Source organism: Callithrix jacchus, chromosome 21 (assembly GCF_049354715.1).
Source record: "Callithrix jacchus isolate 240 chromosome 21, calJac240_pri, whole genome shotgun sequence".
NCBI classification, from domain to species: Eukaryota; Metazoa; Chordata; class Mammalia; order Primates; family Cebidae; genus Callithrix; species Callithrix jacchus.
In genome coordinates this window covers 1,112,135-1,136,228 of record NC_133522.1, presented here as the reverse complement: position 1 = coordinate 1,136,228, position 24,094 = coordinate 1,112,135, and the positions used below count along the sequence as shown (strand labels likewise).

At 44.1% G+C, this 24,094-nt stretch overlaps 1 long non-coding RNA gene across 4 annotated transcripts; it reads right to left on the bottom strand.

Annotated features, from left to right (window-relative positions):
• Positions 1 to 273: 273 nt before the first annotated feature.
• On the bottom strand, positions 274 to 24,094 carry LOC144580666 (uncharacterized). 4 transcript variants are annotated; one of them, XR_013530609.1, is made up of 4 exons: positions 17,912 to 24,094; positions 13,895 to 17,765; positions 6,198 to 10,067; positions 274 to 2,636 (listed from the first exon to the last, which is right to left on the bottom strand). It is a non-coding gene; the product is annotated as an uncharacterized LOC144580666 (long non-coding RNA). The 4 variants fall into 4 exon arrangements; XR_013530608.1 differs by having other exon boundaries at positions 274 to 10,067; positions 13,895 to 17,199; positions 17,567 to 17,765; XR_013530610.1 differs by having other exon boundaries at positions 274 to 10,067; positions 13,895 to 17,199; positions 17,567 to 17,765; positions 23,846 to 24,094.

Genomic DNA, 24,094 nt, shown 5'->3' with positions numbered 1-24,094 from the left:
CACCCTCTGCGCATTCACCGAGAGCTTCAATCCTGGGTTGTTCTCACTGCACCATCTTGAGTCAGTCTTTGAGCATATGCCTTTTAATCTGGGCAGCTGGTTCCCCTGTTTGGCAGGTAGCCCATTGTTGGGATCCGGCACATCTGCCGGGGGTGTACCGACCTGTGGGAATCCCCAAGACCACCAATGTAGATGTCTCATTCAATGTGAGGGAGAGAGTGCACGGAAGTGAAAGAGAATAGAAAAGCAGAGTCTGGAGGGCTGACTTAGGGCTATGTTCAAGCAGCAATTTTATTTTTGCAATCTGTTTTATTATATGCTTTTCTGAAGTTAAAGTTGTTTATGCCAGATCAACATACTTAAGTTACAGTAAGCAAGTTACAGCCACTTAGTTATGCCCAGTAAGTGAGTTAAGCCCAGTAAGTCAGTTACACCCAGCAAGTAAGGTACGCCCAGTAAGTACTTAACAATTGTAAGCAAGTTACAGTTATGCCCTATAAGCTATGGTAAGTAAGTTACAGTTACACCATGTAAGCTATGGTGAATACGTTACAGTTATGCCCTGTAAGCTATGGTAAGTTACAGTTACACCCAGTAAGTTATAGTAAGTAAGTTACCAAGTGTAAATACTTAAGTTAATATTTTACAATGAAGGTAACAAGGGTCCAAAATGAACACAATCAAGCAATAAACCATAAGAAGCCAAAAGTGGACACAATGCTTCCCATGTCCTCATATCCATAAAGTAACATCTGTTAATTATTTTGAATAACATAGTCCCTCTTTTGGTTCCTGCTTTCCCTCAGCTCGACTCCCCCAACCAGGGATCTGTGTCCGGGCTCAAGCTCACCATATGGCGAGGCCCATTTCCTAGGGGCCTCACATGGGAGCAATCCCCACAGATTCCCTCAGTTTCTCCTTTTGTTTTTAGATGCAACTCAAAAAGCTTGAGCTGCAATTGTTGAAGGGAGGAGAACACAAGGCAAAAGAGTACCGGGAGAAAGAGTATAAGAAGGAGTATAACCACTCCAATACCCATTAAAGAGGAAAAGGACGGGAGATGAACTCCACGTACCCAGGAAGACAAGGTGTCCACAATATGATGGGCGATTGTGTCATCTTCAGGCAGGTTTTGACGAGAAAAATCAATGGCATGAATTTTCTGCTGAAGCTTGAAAACATCTAGAGATAAATTGTCATGAGTCCAAATTCCTTGTAAATGGGCCTTAACAAGAGGCCACTGTCATTTGGTGTGATTATAAGGAGTATTACAAACACAAATATATTTATAATCAGCATGGCAAGGAAGGGCCAGGTGGTTTTGAATATTATAAAGTTTATCACCAAGAATAGTAACATTTTGTCCCAAAGCGTTCAGTTTAGCTTCTAATTAATCATCAAGAGACATATGAGATCCGATAGCAATAGAGACATTTTTTGCCAAATGATTCACATATACAGCAGTATTAATAAATTTTGAAAGACTAACAGCAGCTGTAGCTGTAGAAGCTATCACAGACACAATGGCTAATATGGCTAAAAATAGAGTAACCGGATTGAGAGAATGTCCTTGCCTACAAACAATGTGTGACACGTCAGCCACTAGGCATACATCTGGGTCCAGGTCAGGACTGGAACTTCTTGGGGTGGTGTCAGCTGGTGCCGCGGGTGATGGGCACGGTGGGATGTCATCCTCTGTAGGTGTAGACGTCGGATTCTCGGGAGAAGGGAGGTCGGTGAAGTCATCTGAGGTCTCGGCCAATGGGGAGATGTCAGTCGAGGAAGAGGGATGGTCACTGGTCTCGGAGAGGATTGTCTTCTTTGGGACATGCTTGATGTGCCACTCAGGCACCTAGATACGTGAGGAGGCAGACCTAGGAAAGACACAAACGTGACCTCTGCCCCAAACTAACACTGAGTGTTCTCTGAAGCACTGTTTTTTACTCCAGTTCTGATCCCGTCATCCCGAGCTCCCCCATTTTCAGCTCCAGTTCTGACTCTGAGAGTGGCGGGCTCTTTTAGAGAATTACAAGGTGGTAAGTTACAGCCGCCCCCTCCACCATCAGGGTTAGATTTGTAAGAGAAAGAAGAGGAATTGGAAGTGAGAGAGGCAGCAGGGGAGCAGTGAGTGCCAGTGCTTGTGAGATTGCAGGAAGGCAGGCAGACAGCGTGGCGCAACTTCAGCCAAATCCAAAGTAACAGTTCTGCTAGCAGGGAAGATTGATGAGTGGCGGCGTAATCCTCAATCATACTTCCTATTTTACTCCACGTAGATTCATCTAACAATCCCTCCTCAGAAATCCACGGACACAATATGTAGACAATCTCTAAAAACTTAGAAACACGTTTCATTTTTACATCTGCACCTCTATTTCTTAACATTTGATGATACAACATTACAAACACAGACTGATTTCTGAACTCACATTGCTCCATCTTTAATCCAGATTAATTTTGAGTCCAGAACTTCAAGAACCGCAGCTTTACCTTGTCTCCTCTGATTTGGGATGCGTCACTGTACCTCTCGTACTCAGGTCCCTGTCCCAGGCGTCAGATGTTGAGGTCTGGCACGGCTGCCGGGGGGCTACCAACCTGCGGGAGTCCCTGAAACTGCCAACGTAGATGTCTCATTCAACCTGAGGGAGATAGTGCACGAAAGTGAAAGAGAATAGAAAAGTGGAGTCTGGAGGGCTGGCTTAGGCTATGTCCAAGCAGCAATTTTATTTTTGCAATCTGTTTTATTATATACTTTTCTGAAGTTAAAGTTGTTTATGCCAGATAAACATACAAAAGTTAGAGTAAGCAAGTTACACCCACTTAGTTATGACCAGTAAGTGAGTTAAGCCCATTAAGTCAGTTACACCCAGCAAGTAAGTTACGCCCAGGAAGTACTTAACAATTGTAAGCAAGTTACAGTTATGCCCTGTAAGCTATGAAAAGTAAATTACACTTACACCCTGTAAGCTATGGTAAGTTACAGTTAAGCCCTGTAAGCTATGGTAAGTATGTTACAGTTACGCACTGTAAGCAATGGTAAGAAAGTTACAGTTACACCCAGTAAGTTATGGTAAGTTACCAAGTGTAAATACTTAATATTTTACAATGAAGGTAACAAGGGTCCAAAATAAACACAATCAAGCAATAAACCATTAGAAGCCGAAAGTGGACACAATGCTTCCCATGTCCTCATATCCATAAAGTAATGTCTGTTAAGACCTGAAGCATTAACATGAGTTAATTCATGAAAGTTGCAAGCTTCCTGTAGAGCCGTTGCTACAAGGGTGTCTGCTCAGGAATTAGCTGTGGTTAATGGGCCAGGTAAAGAGATGTGGGCGCTAATGGGTGTAATATTAAAAAGGGAGGTCCAAGACCATACAACTGTTTGTAACTGTAACAACAGTGAGCGAAGGGAATCATCATATAGAAATTTAACAAAGGCAGTTTCTATGTTATGAGTAACGTGAACCACGTAAGCAGAATCTGAAACAATGTTTAGAGGGCCTGGAAAATCTTCCAAGGCTACAATTACAGCAATTAGTTCTGCCCTTGCTGAATCAAAACAGCTGCGGTGTGAAAGACCATTTCCTTAGGGCCAGCGTATACAGCTTTGTTGTTAGAGGAAGCATCAGCAGAAACAGTCACTGCTCCCTCTAGCAGGGCATTTCGGGTAACTTTGGGCAATATCCAAGAGGTCAGGTGAAGAAATTGAAAACGTTTAACATTGGAGTAATGGTTGTCAATGACACCCAGGAATCCTGCCAGATTAACCTGCCAGGAGGTAGAATGAACAAAAGCCTGGAGAACTTGCTCCTGTGAGAGGGAGACAACCAACCTGTGTGCTTCTAAGCCTGTCAGACATAGTAGCCTATTATGAGCTACCCCTATTAAGGTAGAAAGTTGACCCAAATATACTGATAGGGTTCATGTAGCGGCATGAGGCAGAAAGCACCATTCAATAAGGCTATCATTGTGTGTAATCACGCCCATAGGGGAGTAAGGGGTAGCAAAAATCAAAATAGTGAAAGGCAAAGAGGTTGAATTCTAAACACCTGAGCCTCTCGGATTCTTTGTTAGAGAGACTGTTTGCTCTGTGGGTTAGATCTCCTTTCAGGGTGGAGAAAATGTTAGAAAGAGCATAGGTATGGATCCCTGACACTAGATGAATCCAATTTATATAATCAAGGAGTTTTTGGAAATCAAAATTTTTAACCCATCGCTCCTCAGTTCCACCAGCTGTTGCTAATTGCGTGCTCCTCAAGCCGCATTCCTAATTTCTGATAAAATGTAGACAGCTAGATCTTCTCAACTGAGATAGTCAGGCCAGCTGCTGTAATGAGCTCCCTAAGCATAGAGAGTACTGAAACAAGAGTCTCACATGTAGGAGCCGCATAAAGAATATCATCCATATAATGGATCTAATAGCATTGGGGAAACTGGGGACAGCACTTTTCCCACATAAAACTGACAAATTGTGGGGCTGCTAATCATGAGTGCTGGCAAGAGCTTCCATTGGAATCTCGTAGCCAGGGCAACATTGTTAAGGGAGGGCACTGTGAAAGCAAATTTATAGCAGTCTTAGGGGGCCAAGGGGTTATCAAAGAAGCAATCCTTTAAGTCAACGATGAGCAAAGGTCAGGAGTCTGGTATCATGGAAGTGGAAGGGAGACCAGGCTGTAAACTAGACTAAATGGCCAGGGGGTCCCACTGTCTCTTCCCAGCAACCGGTCCGCTGTAACCAGAATAAGTGGGTTAGTGGCAGCATTGAGGCGGACTCCCCTAGTAACAGCATCCCTCCACTATGCAAGGAATTGTAAATATTGGGCGTGAGAGAGTGCTGACTGCATGAGTGTTTCCAGATCACAAAAAATGAGTCTCTGCCCTTCTGCAATAGCTTTTACGGAGGCACATTCAAAAAGAGAATTTGTGTCATATTGTTTTACAGGGTCCTTAAAATCCTTGAGAAAAGGAAGTGTGAAACTTTGCTAATTAACTGGATGAACAAATAGTTGATTAGGGTTAAGAGGGTCGGGTCTAGTAATGACCGAGATAGGAGGCGGCATCTAATGGGGAATGACCTGTTGCACCGCCCTCAGAGGCTGATGTGCAGCCTGGGGCTGGGAAACTGCTTGGGGCTGTAACAGCTGTTGTGGCGGTTCTGCTTCATCAGCGGCTGCTGCACCAACATTAGGAGCTGGAGCTTGTTGTAAAGGCACTGCAGGGGGATCCGGGGAATTAGCCTGATTATCAGCCATTGGCAATACCTGGGTACCCTGAAGGGGGGTGTACTATAACTGGGAATTGCCAAGTTTTTCTGGAGCCCAAGGAAGCTTGGGGCATAATATTTAAATTGTGGCAAGAATTCTTGATTCTGTGTTAGAGGGGAGATTGCCCATGATTAAGAGAGCCATGTTACTAACACCTGATACCATAGGAGAATTCCTCCACTGTAGTAGAAGAAACACCTCCTGCATTCCCAGTCCCAGGTGAGTTTACCTGGGCCATATGGGCAATGACAGGGGCACAGACTTTTGGATTATTCTCAAGTACAGTGTTTCCAGTGCTATTAGTATCTGTGTGGGTGTATAGTTTCAAGCTATTGGTAGATTAAAAAGTAGAGTTAGAGTTCATGGGGGCGCATAGTTCCACACTGATAGATTGAAAAGAAGAGTCAGAGGTCACCGGGGTGCATAGTTCCATGCAGTAGATTAAAATGAAGAGTCAGAGTTCATGGGGGTGCATAGTTTCATACCAGTAGATTGAAAAGTGGAGTCAGAATTCACAGGGTTGCAAAGTCCCATGCCGGTGGATTAAAAAGAAGAGTCAGAGTTCATGGGGGCACATAGTTCCATGCTGGTAGATTGAAAAGTAGAGGTAAGTAAAGGAGCTGAGGCCGGACAGGGTGGTGAGAAAGCTTATATAGTCACACGCTACTCCTTGTGAAAAGGCTTGAAGTGCTTTACACTCTGAGGAAAAAACAGGACAGCGAGCAGACCATTCAGAGGGCGATCAAGGTCAGTGATAAGATCAGAAAAGGGAGGAAATAGCTCAGCAAGCTTATCTGAGGAGACTGAAACAGCCCCTGCCTTAGTAGAGTTTTAATAAAAGAAATATAGAAGTCATACTTACAGTTTGTTTGTCCCATTTTAACCCCGAGATTACCTTGAGCATTACCAAAAAGTCACTCCTCCTTTTCTTACCAAATGCCCAGGAATCCAGCACTGACTTTCCCGCAGTAGTAGCTCTGATGGCTATGCTAAGCACAGAAATAAGAAACCCACAACCTGGGCGCCAGATGTAGGGCTGATGGCCCCACAAGGTCGTGGGGTGTCCCTTATGCTGTGCTGAGGCACAGGATCCGAGAAATAAAGAGACAGGACACAGAAGTACAAAAAAAAATGCAGCTGGCCTCAAGGAGCCATGCCACCTATGAACGGAGTCAGGCAAGGCCCCGAATGTCCAGAAGCGTGAGTATTTATTGTGTATAGGTTAGGGGGCAGGGCAGTGAGTGAAGTCATCTTTAAGGATAGTGATAGGGTCGTGACCAATAAAACAAGGGCTCAACCCCGCTGGGAGGCGGACAGCTCACAGCAAGGAGTCCATTCCCATTAGGTCACTGAGGCATGGGGGTGGGCCTTGTGCAGTGAAGAGGGTGCCATGTGCAATACCTCTATCTATGGGCAAGCTACTAAGAAGATTTATAGGAGGATGCTTTAAGTCACATAGCAGTGACAGAGCTGTCAGGGTCTACGCCACCTGCTGGCAGCTTCCAATGAGTTCTATGTGGGAATGCTCTTCCAGCAGCACAGTAACAAGAGCTGATAAAGTTCACAGTCACCAAGGTGCGATTGCCATTCTGAGGGCAGCCGTCCACAAATCTGGAGCAAGGTCCTACAACACCTTTATCAGGAGCAGTGGCTCTTGCCCCAAGCCTGACGTACAGTGGCTATTTTTACAATACTGAACGCTGCCTCCTGGGCCATGGATTCTTGTCCTGGTATAACTGCTTTTCCCTAAAATCATGCTGTGCACTGTGTTTGCTCTAGGCATTCCCCTGATTATAAGCTGCTTATTCCTTAATTCATGCTCTGTACTGTATCTACTCTAGGCATTCCTCTGATTATAAACTAAGATATAGTTTCACATATATATATAAATATATGGAAATAACTAAATGGTAAGATATTCCGTAGGCACTCATTCTATGAACTAATACGTGATTATATACAGAGGATTGTATAAAGAAAATAACTGAATAGTAACACTATAAACTGAGATATTCTCCAGGTCTTAATTGTGAGAGAATTCTGCTTAGCTCTCCTTCCTTTGTATCTATATCGGAGGTTACCCACATTTCCCCGTTTCTTTTGTTTTACAAGCGTGGTTATGGCCACCATGGCCTGAGATTGTTGCATATTATGTTTGTGAAATTTTCAAATACAGAAACATGTAATTAACAAGGTACAAATGCAAGCAACAATCACAATGATGGCAACAAGAAGAACCCACCTATAGGAACAGACCATTTTCTAAACCACTTAACTGGATTAAGGTCAGAGAGGCCTTGTATGATGCCTTCAAAAGTTTCTGAACCTGGGACAGTAGTTAGATGTGCCGGAGAACCCTCAAAAATTTATTGCTTCTGGTGGTTCATGTCCAAGGTGAGGTTATCATCCCAGGACAGCAGGTGGTGGCATATAGTGTCCCGGGGTGAAGTGTAGAATTTTAATTGAAAGGAGCAATGCAAGAATCAGATGTGTTCCAGTCACATTGTAACAGAGCACGATGCTCAAGATTTAAAAGGCTGTCGCCCAGCCAAATGATACTTTGGCGAAGGTCAGTAACTTGATTAGCCAAATGTTGATCAATCTGGGACTGAGAATTCTAGAGAGTAGTTGAATTATTTTGCCAAAGTTCAACCAAGTGAGCTGCTTGAATGCAGTTTTGTGTGGCCATGCCAGCAGTCGCAGCTGAGGCCGTGACAGCAATCAGTCCAATGACCGCTGCTATCAAGGTAAAGATAAAGTGATGGGTGCGATGTAAAATGTCCTTGAGGATTTGAGTTACAATGTGCATAGAGGGAGGGGACTCCCATGGATGATGTAATACAACAGAAACCCAAACTCCCTCCCTAGCCCTGACCAGCAATACATTAGAGTTAACAGAAAAGGTAGCATCTAGACAAAAAACAATTTGCAATTGTTACAGTCAATAGAGTTGGTGAAAAAGGAAATGAAAAATTTACCAACCAGTAACATCTAAGGAGGCTTAACACAACTGCGAATAGGTATTATGTCTTTGGGAGTAAAGTGTAGACGGTGTAGAGTGTCACCAGAGCTGCGACCATAAGAGTCAATGGAAACATTTCAAAAGTGAAGTCCACTGAGAGCAGCAGCCAGCTTCCACAGTTCAGGGAGTTCCGGTCCAACAAGACGGTGAATCACCTTAGGGCACGGTGCAATGATGCCAGAGTGAGACCATCTGTAGGGGAGTGGTGAGGTCCATAGGCGAGGAACGTGATGCAGAACTTGATGCAGTGCTGAGTGTGTCGTGTCCTCCGTGAAGAGATGAGAATATTTCTGGCAGTCTGGGTGTTGTCCAGTGCAATTATGCCAGTAGAAACCTTTGGGAGCCCAGTCAACAATGATAGCATTAGCAAGGGGGCCCAGTATGGTTCCAACAGGTGCATTGCAGTGGTCCCAGTGTACCAAAGGCAATGACAGGGGTGGGACTGATAAGTGAAGATAAAATGACATAAACATATACTGGGTCTGGAAAGAAGCATTACTGGCCCCAGATACAACCCACATCCATGCTTAGTGACCAATAGGGAGACAGCCGGGAGTGGGCCCAAGGCAAAGAGAAGGAAATTTAAATTCAATAGAGGCATTATAAAGGGTACCTTCTTCCCTTTGATGAATAGGTAGGTGGTTGACATTAGGGACAGGCAGGAGAGCACTATGGTTAGTATAGATTTCTATGGAAGAGTCCATCCAAGAAACAGAGCATACAGTGGTGGGGTGAATGTATATATGCCCAGTAGGAAAAATTACCAGAGTTGAGAGATACAGAAGCAGTGAAACCCATCAGAATGAAATGGATAATGAGAGCAGCAGCAAGAGTATGGCTGGGAGTGGGTGGAATGTTGCACCGTTCTGTAGTGTGACAAGCCATATTCACAAGTTGATCCATTTGTGAGAAAGTGAGTAGAGGTGAATGAAGCGGGCTTTCATTAACAGGATGGTGAGGAGAATGGGGAGGAGGGGCAGGAATTAGAGGAGGAGGAGGAGGAGGGTGGGGTAAACTGCCGAGGTGGTGAGAAGAAGCATGGCAGCCAGAAGAGTTGTGATTAGGGAGATGGACGATATGATCATCCAGAAGTTGGTCCATCAGATTTGGGGCTCTCCTGTGATTTCCGCAGGGGCAGCGGTGGGAGCTCATGTTGTTCTTCAGGGATGAGCTTAAGATGCCATGATGGAATCCAAACAGGATCAGGAGAGTTATCTGTGAAAATATAAGCAAATCCTCGGCCCGTAGTTATAAGAGTACATGACGTCCATTTTGCAGTGGATGAGTCTCCACCACACTTGTTTCCGTTCCTGGGGGTTATGCTGAACTGCTGTAAAATGTTGTTCCACAGCCATGTAGGCTTGAGACCTGCTAAGGTTTAGAAAGTTTAGAGTAAATAACACTAGATGCAATCTGGCCTGGGGAGTAGAACAATGATGGTCATCTGGTTTCTGTTGTTTATTTAACTGTTCCTTGAGAGTCCTGTTAGCCCTTTCAACCAGGGCCTGTCCTTTTGACTTATAAGGAATGCTGGTGGTATGTTGAATATTCCATTTTTCTAGAAAACATTGAAATGACTTACTAGTATATCCTGGTCCATTATCAGTTTTTAGTTTTGCAGGTATGCCCATCACAGAGAAGCATGAGAGCATATGCTTTTCAATCTGGGCAGCTGGTTCCCTTGCTGGACAGGTAGCCCATTGTTGGGGTCCGGCACGTCTTCCGGGGTCTACCGACCTGCGGGAGTCCCCGAGACCGCCAATGTAGATGTCTCATTCAACCTGAGGGAGAGAGTGCGCAGAAGTGAAAGAAAATAGAAAAGCGGAGTCTGGAGGGTTGGCTTAGGCTATGTCCAAGCAGCAATTTTATTTTTGCAATCTGTTTCATTATATACTTTTCTGAAGTTAAAGTTGTTTATGCCAGATCAACATACTTAAGTTAGAGTAAGCAAGTTACACCCACTTAGTTATGCCCAGTCAGTGAGTCAAGCCCAGTATGTCAGTTACACCCAGTAAGTTACTTAACAATTGTAAGTAAGTTACAGTTACACCATGTAAGCTATGGTAAGTATGTTACAGTTACACCCAATAAGTTATGGTAAGTAAGTTACCAAGTGTAAATTCTTAAGTTAATATTTTACAATGAAGGTAACAAGGGTCCAAAATGAAAAAATCAAACAATAAACCATATGAGAAGCCGAAAGTGGGCACAATGCTTCCCATGTCCTCATATCCATAAAGTAATGTCTGTTAATTATTTTGAATAACATAGTCCCTCTCTTGGTTCCTGCTTTCCCTCAGCTCGACTTCCCCAACCAGGGATCTGTGTCCGGGCTCAAGCTCACCATATGGTGAGGCCCATTTCCTAGGGGCCTCACGGGAGCAATCCCCACAAATTCTCTCAGCCCATATGAAACGGGAAAATGTGTCTATAGAGACATGAACAAAAGAAACGTTTTCAAAGGCAGAATAGTGGGTCACGTCCATTTGCCATAGGGCATTGGAAGTGAGACCTCTGGGGTTGGCACCAGCTGGTTGTGAGGGAAGAGAAACAACTTGGCAGGGGGGACAATGATGGACGGTCCCCTTTGCCTGTTTCCATGTAATAGGGTAACGGTCTCTAAGACCTGAAGCATTAACATGAAATAATTCATGAAAGTTGCAGGCTTCCTGTAGAGCCATTGCTACAAGGGTGTCTGCTCAGGAATTAGCTGTGGTTAACGGGTCAGGCAAAGAGGTATGGGCTCTAATGTGTGTAATATTAAAGGGGGAGGTCCTAGACCATACAACTGTTTGTAAGTGTAAAAACAGTGAGCGAAGCGAATCATTATATAGAAATTTAACAAAGGCAGTTTCTATGTTATGAGTAACGTGAACCACGTAAGCAGAATCTGAAACAATGTTTAGAGGGCCTGGAAAATCTCCCAAGGCTATAATTACAGCAATTAGTTCTGCCCTTGCTGAATCAAAACAGCTGCGGTGTGAAAGACCCTTTCCTTGGGGCCAGCGTATACAGCTTTGTTGTTAGAGGAAGCATCAGCAGAAACAGTCACTGCTCCCTCTAGCAGAGCATTTCAGGTAACTTTGGGCAATATCCAAGAGGTCAGGTGAAGAAATTGAAAACGTTTAACATTGGAGTAATGGTTGTCAATGACACCCAGGAATCCTGCCAGATTAACCTGCCAGGAGGTAGAATGAACAAAAGCCTGGAGAACTTGTTCCTGTGAGAGGGGGACAACCAACCTGTGTGCTTCTAAGCCTGTCAGACATAGTAGCCTATTATGAGCTACCCCTATTAAGGTAGAAAGTTGACCCAAATATACTGATAGGGTTCATGTAGCGGCATGAGGCAGAAAGCACCATTCAATAAGGCTATCATTGTGTGTAATCACGCCCATAGGGGAGTAAGGGGTAGCAAAAATCAAAATAGTGAAAGGCAAAGAGGTTGAATTCTAAACACCTGAGCCTCTCGGATTCTTTGTTAGAGAGACTGTTTGCTCTGTGGGTTAGATCTCCTTTCAGGGTGGAGAAAATGTTAGAAAGAGCATAGGTATGGATCCCTGACACTGGATGAATCCAATTTATATAATCAAGGAGTTTTTGGAAATCAAAGTTTTTAACCCATCGCTCCTCAGTTCCACCAGCTGTTGCTAATTGCGTGCTCCTCAAGCCGCATTCCTAATCTCTGATAAAAGGTGGACAGCTAGATCTTCTCAACTGAGATAGTCAGGCCAGCTGCTGTAATGAGCTCCCTAAGCATAGAGAGTACTGAAACAAGAGTCTCACATGTAGGAGCCGCATAAAGAATATCATCCATATAATGGATCTAATAGCATTGGGGAAACTGGGGACAGCACTTTTCCCACATAGAACTGACAAATTGTGGGGCTGCTAATCATGAGTGCTGGCAAGAGCTTCCATTGGAATCTCGTAGCCAGGGCAACATTGTTTAGGGAGGGCACTGTGAAAGCAAATTTATAGCAGTCTTAGGGGGCCAGGGGCTTATTAAAGAAGCAATCCTTTAAGTCAACGATGAGCAAAGGTCAGGAGTCTGGTATCATAGAAGTGGAAGGGAGACCAGGCTGTAAACTAGACTGAATGGCCAGGGGGTCTCACTGTCTCTCCCCAGCAATTGGTATGCTGTAACCAGAATAAGTGGGTTAGTGGCAGCACTGAGGCAGACTCCCCTAGTAACAGCATCTCTCCACTATGCAAGGAATTGTAAATATTGGGCGTGAGAGAGTGCTGACTGCATGAGTGTTTCCAGATCACAAGGAATGAGTCTCTGCCCTTCTGCAATAGCCTTTATGGAGGCACGTACAAAAAGAGAATTTGTGTCATATTGTTTTACAGGGTCCTTAAAATCCTTGAGAAAAGGAAGTGTGAAACTTTGCTAATTAACTGGATGAACAAATAGTTGATTAGGGTTAAGAGGGTCGGGTCTAGTAATGACCGAGATAGGAGGCGGCATCTAATGGGGAATGACCTGTTGCACCGCCCTCAGAGGCTGATGTGCAGCCTGGGGCTGGGCAGCTGCTTGGGGCTGTAACAGCTGTTGTGGCGGTTCTGCTTCATCAGCGGCTGCTGCACCAACATTAGGAGCTGGAGCTTGTTGTAAAGGCACTGCAGGGGGATCCGGGGAATTAGCCTGATTATCAGCCATTGGCAATACCTGGGTACCCTGAAGGGGGGTGTACTATAACTGGGAATTGCCAAGTTTTTCTGGAGCCCAAGGAAGCTTGGGGCATAATATTTAAATTGTGGGCAAGAATTCTTGATTCTGTGTTAGAGGGGAGATTGCCCATGATTAAGAGAGCCATGTTACTAACACCTGATACCATAGGAGAATTCCTCCACTGTAGTAGAAGAAACACCTCCTGCATTCCCAGTCCCAGGTGAGTTTACCTGGGCCATATGGGCAATGACAGGGGCACAGACTTTTGGATTATTCTCAAGTACAGTGTTTCCAGTGCTATTAGTATCTGTGTGGGTGTATAGTTTCAAGCTATTGGTAGATTAAAAAGTAGAGTTAGAGTTCATGGGGGCGCATAGTTCCACACTGATAGATTGAAAAGAAGAGTCAGAGGTCACCGGGGTGCATAGTTCCATGCAGTAGATTAAAATGAAGAGTCAGAGTTCATGGGGGTGCATAGTTTCATACCAGTAGATTGAAAAGTGGAGTCAGAATTCACAGGGGTGCAAAGTCCCATGCCGGTGGATTAAAAAGAAGAGTCAGAGTTCACGGGGGCACATAGTTCCATGCCGGTAGATTGAAAAGTAGAGGTAAGTAAAGGAGCTGAGGCCGGACAGGGTGGTGAGAAAGCATATATAGTCACACGCTACTCCTTGTGAAAAGGCTTGAAGTGTTTTACACTCTGAGGAAAAAACAGGACAGGGAGCAGACCATTCAGAGGGTGATCACAGTCAGTGATAAGATCAGAAAAGGGAGGAAATAGCTCAGCAAGCTTATCTGAGGAGACTGAAACAGCCCCTGCCTTAGTAGAGTTTTAATAAAAGAAATATAGAAGTCATACTTACAGTTTGTTTGTCCCATTTTAACCCCGAGATTACTGTGAGCGTTACCAAAAAGTCACTCCCCCTTTTCTTACCAAATGCCCAGGAATCCAGCACTGACTTTCCCGCAGTAGTAGCTCTGATGGCTATGCTAAGCACAGAAATAAGAAACCCACAACCTGGGTGCCAGATGTAGGGCTGATGGCCCCCCAGGGTCGTGGGGTGTCCCTTATGTTGTGCTGAGGCACAGGATCCGAGAAATAAAGAGACAGGACACAGAAGTACAAAAAAAAATGCAGCTGGCCTCAAGGAGCCATGCCACCTATGAACGGAGTCAGGCAAGGCCCCGAATGTCCAGAAGCGTGAGTATTTATTGTGTATAGGTTAGGGGGCAGGGCAGTGAGTGAAGTCATCTTTAAGGATAGTGATAGGGTCGTGACCAATAAAACAAGGGCTCAACCCCACTGGGAGGCGGACAGCTCACAGCAAGGAGTCCATTCCCATTAGGTCACTGAGGCATGGGGGTGGGCCTTGTGCAGTGAAGAGGGTGCCGTGTGCAATACCTCTATCTATGGGCAAGCTACTAAGAAGATTTATAGGAGGATGCTTTAAGTCACATAGCAGTGACAGAGCTGTCAGGGTCTACGCCACCTGCTGGCAGCTTCCAATGAGTTCTATGTGGGAATGCTCTTCCAGCAGCACAGTAACAAGAGCTGATAAAGTTCACAGTCACCAAGGTGCGATTGCCATTCTGAGGGCAGCCGTCCACAAATCTGGAGCAAGGTCCTACAACACCTTTATCAGGAGCAGTGGCTCTTGCCCCAAGCCTGACGTACAGTGGCTATTTTTACAATACTGAACGCTGCCTCCTGGGCCATGGATTCTTGTCCTGGTATAACTGCTTTTCCCTAAAATCATGCTGTGCACTGTGTTTGCTCTAGGCATTCCCCTGATTATAAGCTGCTTATTCCTTAATTCATGCTCTGTACTGTATCTACTCTAGGCATTCCTCTGATTATAAACTAAGATATAGTTTCACATATATATATAAATATATGGAAATAACTAAATGGTAAGATATTCCGTAGGCACTCATTCTATGAACTAATACGTGATTATATACAGAGGATTGTATAAAGAAAATAACTGAATAGTAACACTATAAACTGAGATATTCTCCAGGTCTTAATTGTGAGAGGATTCTGCTTAGCTCTCCTTCCTTAGTATCTATACCGGAGGTTACCCACATTTCCCCGTTTCTTTTGTTTTTACAAGCGTGGTTATGGCCACCATGGCCTGAGATTGTTGCATATTATGTTTGTGAAATTTTCAAATACAGAAACATGTAATTAACAAGGTACAAATGCAAGCAACAATCAAAATGATGGCAACAAGAAGAACCCACCTATAGGAACAGACCATTTTCTAAACCACTTAACTGGATTAAGGTCAGAGAGGCCTTGTATGATGCCTTCAAAAGTTTCTGAACCTGGGACAGTAGTTAGATGTGCCGGAGAACCCTCAAAAATTTATTGCTTCTGGTGGTTCATGTCCAAGGTGAGGTTATCATCCCAGGACAGCAGGTGGTGGCATATAGTGTCCCGGGGTGAAGTGTAGAATTTTAATTGAAAGGAGCAATGCAAGAATCAGACGTGTTCCAGTCACATTGTAACAGAGCACGATGCTCAAGATTTAAAAGGCTGTCGCCCAGCCAAATGATACTTTGGCGAAGGTCAGTAACTTGATTAGCCAAATGTTGATCAATCTGGGACTGGGAATTCTAGAGAGTAGTTGAATTATTTTGCCAAAGTTCAACCAAGTGAGCTGCTTGAATGCAGTTTTGTGTGGCCATGCCAGCAGTCGCAGCTGAGGCCGTGACAGCAATCAGTCCAATGACCGCTGCTATCAAGGTAAAGATAAAGTGATGGGTGCGATGTAAAATGTCCTTGAGGATTTGAGTTACAATGTGCATAGAGGGAGGGGACTCCCATGGATGATGTAATACAACAGAAACCCAAACTCCCTCCCTAGCCCTGACCAGCAATACATTAGAGTTAACAGAAAAGGTAGCATCTAGACAAAAAACAATTTGCAATTGTTACAGTCAATAGAGTTGGTGAAAAAGGAAACAAAAAATTTACCAACCAGTAACATCTAAGGAGGCTTAACACAACTGCGAATAGGTATTATGTCTTTGGGAGTAAAGTGTAGACGGTGTAGAGTGTCACCAGAGCTGCGACCATAAGAGTCAATGGAAACATTTCAAAAGTGAAGTCCACTGAGAGCAGCAGCCAGCTTCCACAGTTCAGGGAGTTCCGGTCCAACAAGACGGTGAATCACCTTAGGGCATGGTGCAATGATGCCAGAGTGAGACCATCTGTAGGGGAGTGGTGAGGTCCATAGGCGAGGAACGTGATGCAGAACTTGATGCAGTACTGAGTGTGTCATGTCCTCCGTGAAGAGATGAGAATATTTCTGGCAGTCTGGGTGTTGTCCAGTGCAATTATGCCAGTAGAAACCTTTGGGAGCCCAGTCAACAATGATAGCATTACCGAAAGAGCCCAGTATTGTTCCAACAGGTGCATTGCAGTGGTCCCAGTGAACCAAAGGCAATGACAGGAGTGGGACTGATAAGTGAAGATAAAATGACATAAACATATACTGGGTCTGGAAAGAAGCATTACTGGCCCCAGATACAACCCACATCCATGCTTAGTGACCAATAGGGAGACAGCCGGGAGTGGGCCCAAGGCAAAGAGAAGGAAATTTAAATTCAATAGAGGCATTATAAAGGGTGCCTTCTTCCCTTTGATGAATAGGTAGGTGGTTGACATTAGGGACAGGCAGGAGAGCACTATGGTTAGTATAGATTTCTATGGAAGAGTCCATCCAAGAAACAGAGCATACAGTGGTGGGGTGAATGTATATATGCCCAGTAGGAAAAATTACCAGAGTTGAGAGATACAGAAGCAGTGAAACCCATCAGAATGAAATGGATAATGAGAGCAGCAGCAAGAGTATGGCTGGGAGTGGGTGGAATGTTGCACCGTTCTGTAGTGTGACAAGCCATATTCACAAGTTGATCCATTTGTGAGAAAGTGAGTAGAGGTGAATGAAGCGGGCTTTCATTAACAGGATGGTGAGGAGAATGGGGAGGAGGGGCAGGAATTAGAGGAGGAGGAGGAGGAGGGTGGGGTAAACTGCCGAGGTGGTGAGAAGAAGCATGGCAGCCAGAAGAGTTGTGATTAGGGAGATGGACGATATGATCATCCAGAAGTTGGTCCATCAGATTTGGGTCTCTCCTGTGATTTCCACAGGGGCAGCGGTGGGAGCTCATGTTGTTCTTCAGGGATGAGCTTAAGATGCCATGATGGAATCCAAACAGGATCAGGAGAGTTATCTGTGAAAATATAAGCAAATCCTTGGCCCATAGTTATAAGAGTACATGACATCCATTTTGCAGTGGATGAGTGTCCACCACACTTGTTTCCGTTCCTGGGGGTTATGCTGAACTGCTGTAAAATGTTGTTCCACAGCCATGTAGGCTTGAGACCTGCTAAGGTTTAGAAAGTTTAGAGTAAATAACACTAGATGGAATCTGGCCTGGGGAGTAGAACAATGATGGTCATCTGGTTTCTGTTGTTTATTTAACTGTTCCTTGAGAGTCCTGTTAGCCCTTTCAACCAGGGCCTGTCCTTGTGACTTATAAGGAATGCTGGTGGTATGTTGAATATTCCATTTCTCTAGAAAACATTGAAATGACTTACTAGTATATCCTGGTCCATTATCAGTTTTTAGTTTTGCAGGTATGCCCATCACAGAGAAGCATGAGAGCATATGCTTTTCAATCTGGGCAGCTGGTTCCCCTGCTGGACAGGTAGCCCATTGTTGGGGTCCGGCACGTCTTCCGGGGTCTACCGACCTGCGGGAGTCCCCGAGACCGCCAATGTAGATGTCTCATTCAACCTGAGGGAGAGAGTGCGCAGAAGTGAAAGAAAATAGAGGAGATCTATCCAAGATGGCCGACCACTAACAGCTCAGGATTGTAGCTCCCAGTGAAAGCTCAGAGAACGAGACGACGCCACATCATTAGACGAATTTTCGTCACTCACCGATTAGCCGACTCCCAGTGGAGGAGCCCCACGGGTCGCCAGCGCGACTCTTGTGGCCGCTGCAGGGGTTTTGCCGGCGTCTCGGCGCAGCAGCTCTTCACGCAGAGCCAACGGGACCGCTTCCCCTCCTGACCAGAGTTTGGAGCTCCGGGAAGTCAGAGCCGCTTGTTGCGGACTCAAGAGGGAAGCCAGACCAGAGATTCCTGGGCAGAAGAGCACCATCAGTCTTATCGCTGCTATTTAGGCTGCCACAGTGGGTGGCTCGGATCCCAGCACTGGGAATCAGTAAGTCGGACGTCGACTCAGAAAACTAATTAGAAAGGCGGTTCATCTAAAATGAAGGGAAAAAAACAGCCTAAGAAGGCCGAGTATACTCAAAATCAGAACCCATCAGCAATGGAACAAGCCCTGATGGAAAAGGACTCATCAGCAACCGAACAAGCCCTGATGGAAAAGGACTCATCAGTAACGGAACAAGCCCTGATGGAAAAGGACTGTGTTCCATTATCTGAAGTAGGCTTTAAAAGGTGGATGATAAGAAACTTCTGGGAGTTAAAGGAACTTGTTCTAACCCAATGTAAAGAAACTAAGAACTTGGAAAAAAGGTTCGATGAAATGTTGAAAAGAATAGACAATATAGAGAGGAATACAAATGAACTTATGGAGTTGAAAAATACAACACGAGAACTGAGTGAAATATGTACAAGCTTAAACAGCCGAATGGATCAAGCAGAAGAAAGGGTATTAGAGGTCGAAGACCAACTTAATGAAACAAAACGACAAGACAAGAATAGAGAAAAAAGGATAAAAAGGAATGAGCAAAGTCTCCAAGAAATATGGGACTATGTGAAAAGACCTAATATACGCTTGATTGGTGTACCTGAATGTGACGGAGAGAATGAAGTCAAGCTGGAAAATACTCTCCAGGACATTATCCAGGAAAATTTTCCTAATTTAGCAAAGCAGGACACTATTCAACCCCAGGCAATACAGAGAACACCACAAAGATATTCCTCAAGAAGACCAACCCCAAGGCACATAATCGTTAGATTCACCAAGATCGAAACGAAGGAGAAAATATTAAGGGCAGCCAGAGAGAAAGATCAAGTTACCCATAAAGGTAAGCCTATTAGGCTTACAGCAGATCTTTCAACAGAAACCCTACAAGCTAGAAGAGAGTGGGGGCCAATATTCAATATACTTAAAGAACAAAACTTTCAGCCCAGAATTTCATATCCTGCCAATTTAAGCTTTACATTTGAAGGAAAAATAAAATATTTTAGGAACAAGCAAGTACTCAGAGATTTTATTACCACCAGGCCTGCTTTACAAGAACTTCTAAAAGAAGCATTATACACAGAAAGGAACAACCAGTATGATCCTTTCTAAAAATACACCAAAAAGTAAAGAGCGTTAACATAAAGAAGAATTTTTATCAACAAAAGGACAAAATAGCCAGTTAATATCAAATGGCAGCAACCCTAAAGTTAAACCAACCAAATCTCCCAATCAAAAGATACAGACAAAATCCAACGGTATATCCAAAGATATACATAGACTCAAAATAAAGGGTTGGAAAAAAAAAACGTACCAACCAAATGGAGAGCAAAAATAAATAAATAAAAAGCAGGAGTTGCAATTTTCACATTTGACAAAATAGATTTCAAAGCTATAAGGATACAAGGGTAAAAGGATTAATGTAACAATAAGAGATCTTAACACCCAGATACATAAGACACATAGATTTAGATTCAATAAGACAACAAATTGATAACGATATCCAGGATTTGAACTCAGAGCCAGAACAAATAAACACAATAGAGGTCTCCATTTTAAACACATAAAATATGCATTAACCACTTTAAACACTCAAAATATTGATCGGCCATTATTGAAACCCATTTTAGGAATGAAGTAATATTCCTTTTTCCCCCTTTTTATTTTTTTCCCCTTCTTTTTCTCTTTTTCCCTAAAAAAAAAAAACAAGTAAATGAAAGACAACAGTATAATTGCTGGAAAATACAAGTTTTTTTTTAAATTAGTATTTAGTGGCACAAATAGTCGTAAAAACATTGCTTGGGGGAAAGAAAAAAGCTTTAAGGCTGGAAACTTTAAGGTAAAAAAAAAAAAAAAAAGAAAATAGAAAAGCGGAGTCTGGAGGGTTGGCTTAGGCTATGTCCAAGCAGCAATTTTATTTTTGCAATCTGTTTCATTATATACTTTTCTGAAGTTAAAGTTGTTTATGCCAGATCAACACACTTAAGTTACAGTAAGCAAGTTACACCCACTTAGTTATGCCCAGTCAGTGAGTCAAGCCCAGTATGTCAGTTACACCCAGTAAGTTACTTAACAATTGTAAGTAAGTTACAGTTACACCATGTAAGCTATGGTAAGTATGTTACAGTTACACCCAATAAGTTATGGTAAGTAAGTTACCAAGTGTAAATACTTAAGTTAATATTTTACAATGAAGGTAACAAGGGTCCAAAATGAAAAAATCAAACAATAAACCATATGAGAAGCCGAAAGTGGGCACAATGCTTCCCATGTCCTCATATCCATAAAGTAATGTCTGTTAATTATTTTGAATAACATAGTCCCTCTCTTGGTTCCTGCTTTCCCTCAGCTCGACTTCCCCAACCAGGGATCTGTGTCCGGGCTCAAGCTCACCATATGGTGAGGCCCATTTCCTAGGGGCCTCACGGGAGCAATCCCCACAAATTCTCTCAGCCCATATGAAACGGTAAAATGTGTCTATAGAGACATGAACAAAAGAAACGTTTTCAAAGGCAGAATAGTGGGTCACGTCCATTTGCCATAGGGCATTGGAAGTGAGACCTCTGGGGTTGGCACCAGCTGGTTGTGAGGGAAGAGAGACAACTTGGCAGGGGGGACAATGATGGACGGTCCCCTTTGCCTGTTTCCATGTAATAGGGTAACGGTCTCTAAGACCTGAAGCATTAACATGAGATAATTCATGAAAGTTGCAGGCTTCCTGTAGAGCCATTGCTACAAGGGTGTCTGCTCAGGAATTAGCTGTGGTTAACGGGTCAGGCAAAGAGGTGTGGGCTCTAATGTGTGTAATATTAAAGGGGGAGGTCCTAGACCATACAACTGTTTGTAAGTGTAAAAACAGTGAGCTAAGCGAATCATTATATAGAAATTTAACAAAGGCAGTTTCTATGTTATGAGTAACGTGAACCACGTAAGCAGAATCTGAAACAATGTTTAGAGGGCCTGGAAAATCTTCCAAGGCTATAATTACAGCAATTAGTTCTGCTCTTGCTGAACCAAAACAGCTGCGGTGTGAAAGACCCTTTCCTTGGGGCCAGCGTATACAGCTTTGTTGTTAGAGGAAGCATCAGCAGAAACAGTCACTGCTCCCTCTAGCAGGGCATTTCGGGTAACTTTGGGCAATATCCAAGAGGTCAGGTGAAGAAATTGAAAACGTTTAACATTGGAGTAATGGTTGTCAATGACACCCAGGAATCCTGCCAGATTAACCTGCCAGGAGGTAGAATGAACAAAAGCCTGGAGAACTTGTTCCTGTGAGAGGGGGACAACCAACCTGTGTGCTTCTAAGCCTGTCAGACATAGTAGCCTATTATGAGCTACCCCTATTAAGGTAGAAAGTTGACCCAAATATACTGATAGGGTTCATGTAGCGGCATGAGGCAGAAAGCACCATTCAATAAGGCTATCATTGTGTGTAATCACGCCCATAGGGGAGTGAGGGGTAGCAAAAATCAAAATAGTGAAAGGCAAAGAGGTTGAATTCTAAACACCTGAGCCTCTCGGATTCTTTGTTAGAGAGACTGTTTGCTCTGTGGGTTAGATCTCCTTTCAGGGTGGAGAAAATGTTAGAAAGAGCATAGGTATGGATCCCTGACACTGGATGAATCCAATTTATATAATCAAGGAGTTTTTGGAAATCAAAGTTTTTAACCCATCGCTCCTCAGTTCCACCAGCTGTTGCTAATTGCGTGCTCCTCAAGCCGCATTCCTAATTTCTGATAAAAGGTAGACAGCTAGATCTTCTCAACTGAGATAGTCAGGCCAGCTGCTGTAATGAGCTCCCTAAGCATAGAGAGTACTGAAACAAGAGTCTCACATGTAGGAGCCACATACAGAATATCATCCATATAATGGATCTAATAGCATTGGGGAAACTGGGGACAGCACTTTTCCCACATAAAACTGACAAATTGTGGGGCTGCTAATCATGAGTGCTGGCAAGAGCTTCCATTGGAATCTCGTAGCCAGGGCAACATTGTTAAGGGAGGGCACTGTGAAAGCAAATTTATAGCAGTCTTAGGGGGCCAAGGGGTTATCAAAGAAGCAATCCTTTAAGTCAACGATGAGCAAAGGTCAGGAGTCTGGTATCATGGAAGTGGAAGGGAGACCAGGCTGTAAACTAGACTAAATGGCCAGGGGGTCCCACTGTCTCTTCCCAGCAACCGGTCCGCTGTAACCAGAATAAGTGGGTTAGTGGCAGCACTGAGGCGGACTCCCCTAGTAACAGCATTTCTCCACTATGCAAGGAATTGTAAATATTGGGCGTGAGAGAGTGCTGACTGCATGAGTGTTTCCAGATCACAAGGAATGAGTCTCTGCCCTTCTGCAATAGCCTTTACGGAGGCACGTACAAAAAGAGAATTTGTGTCATATTGTTTTACAGGGTCCTTAAAATCCTTGAGAAAAGGAAGTGTGAAACTTTGCTAATTAACTGGATGAACAAATAGTTGATTAGGGTTAAGAGGGTCGGGTCTAGTAATGACCGAGATAGGAGGCGGCATCTAATGGGGAATGACCTGTTGCACCACCCTCAGAGGCTGATGTGCAGCCTGGGGCTGGGCAGTTGCTTGGGGCTGTAACAGCTGTTGTGGCAGTTCTGCTTCATCAGCGGCTGCTGCACCAACATTAGGAGCTGGAGCTTGTTGTAAAGGCACTGCAGGGGGATCCGGGGAATTAGCCTGATTATCAGCCATTGGCAATACCTGGGTACCCTGAAGGGGGGTGTACTATAACTGGGAATTGCCAAGTTTTTCTGGAGCCCAAGGAAGCTTGGGGCATAATATTTAAATTGTGGGCAAGAATTCTTGATTCTGTGTTAGAGGGGAGATTGCCCATGATTAAGAGAGCCATGTTACTAACACCTGATACCGTAGAAGAATTCCTCCACTGTAGTAGAAGAAACACCTCCTGCATTCCCAGTCCCAGGTGAGTTTACCTGAGCCATATGGGCAATGACAGGGGCACAGACTTTTGGATTATTCTCAAGTACAGTGTTTCCAGTGCTATTAGTATCTGTGTGGGTGCATAGTTTCAAGCTATTGGTAGATTAAAAAGTAGAGTTAGAGTTCATGGGGGCGCATAGTTCCACATTGATAGATTGAAAAGAAGAGTCAGAGGTCACCGGGGTGCATAGTTCCATGCAGTAGATTAAAATGAAGAGTCAGAGTTCATGGGGGTGCATAGTTTCATACCAGTAGATTGAAAAGTGGAGTCAGAATTCACAGGGGTGCAAAGTCCCATGCCGGTGGATTAAAAAGAAGAGTCAGAGTTCACGGGGGCACATAGTTCCATGCCGGTAGATTGAAAAGTAGAGGTAAGTAAAGGAGCTGAGGCCGGACAGGGTGGTGAGAAAGCATATATAGTCACACGCTACTCCTTGTGAAAAGGCTTGAAGTGTTTTACACTCTGAGGAAAAAACAGGACAGGGAGCAGACCATTCAGAGGGTGATCACAGTCAGTGATAAGATCAGAAAAGGGAGGAAATAGCTCAGCAAGCTTATCTGAGGAGACTGAAACAGCCCCTGCCTTAGTAGAGTTTTAATAAAAGAAATATAGAAGTCATACTTACAGTTTGTTTGTCCTATTTTAACCCCGAGATTACTGTGAGCGTTACCAAAAAGTCACTCCCCCTTTTCTTACCAAATGCCCAGGAATCCAGCACTGACTTTCCCGCAGTAGTAGCTCTGATGGCTATGCTAAGCACAGAAATAAGAAACCCACAACCTGGGTGCCAGATGTAGGGCTGATGGCCCCGCAGGGTCGTGGGGTGTCCCTTATGTTGTGCTGAGGCACAGGATTCGAGAAATAAAGAGACAGGACACAGAAGTACCAGGAAAATGCAGCTGGGCTCGGGGAGCCAAGCCACCTATGGTTGGAGTCAGGCAAGGC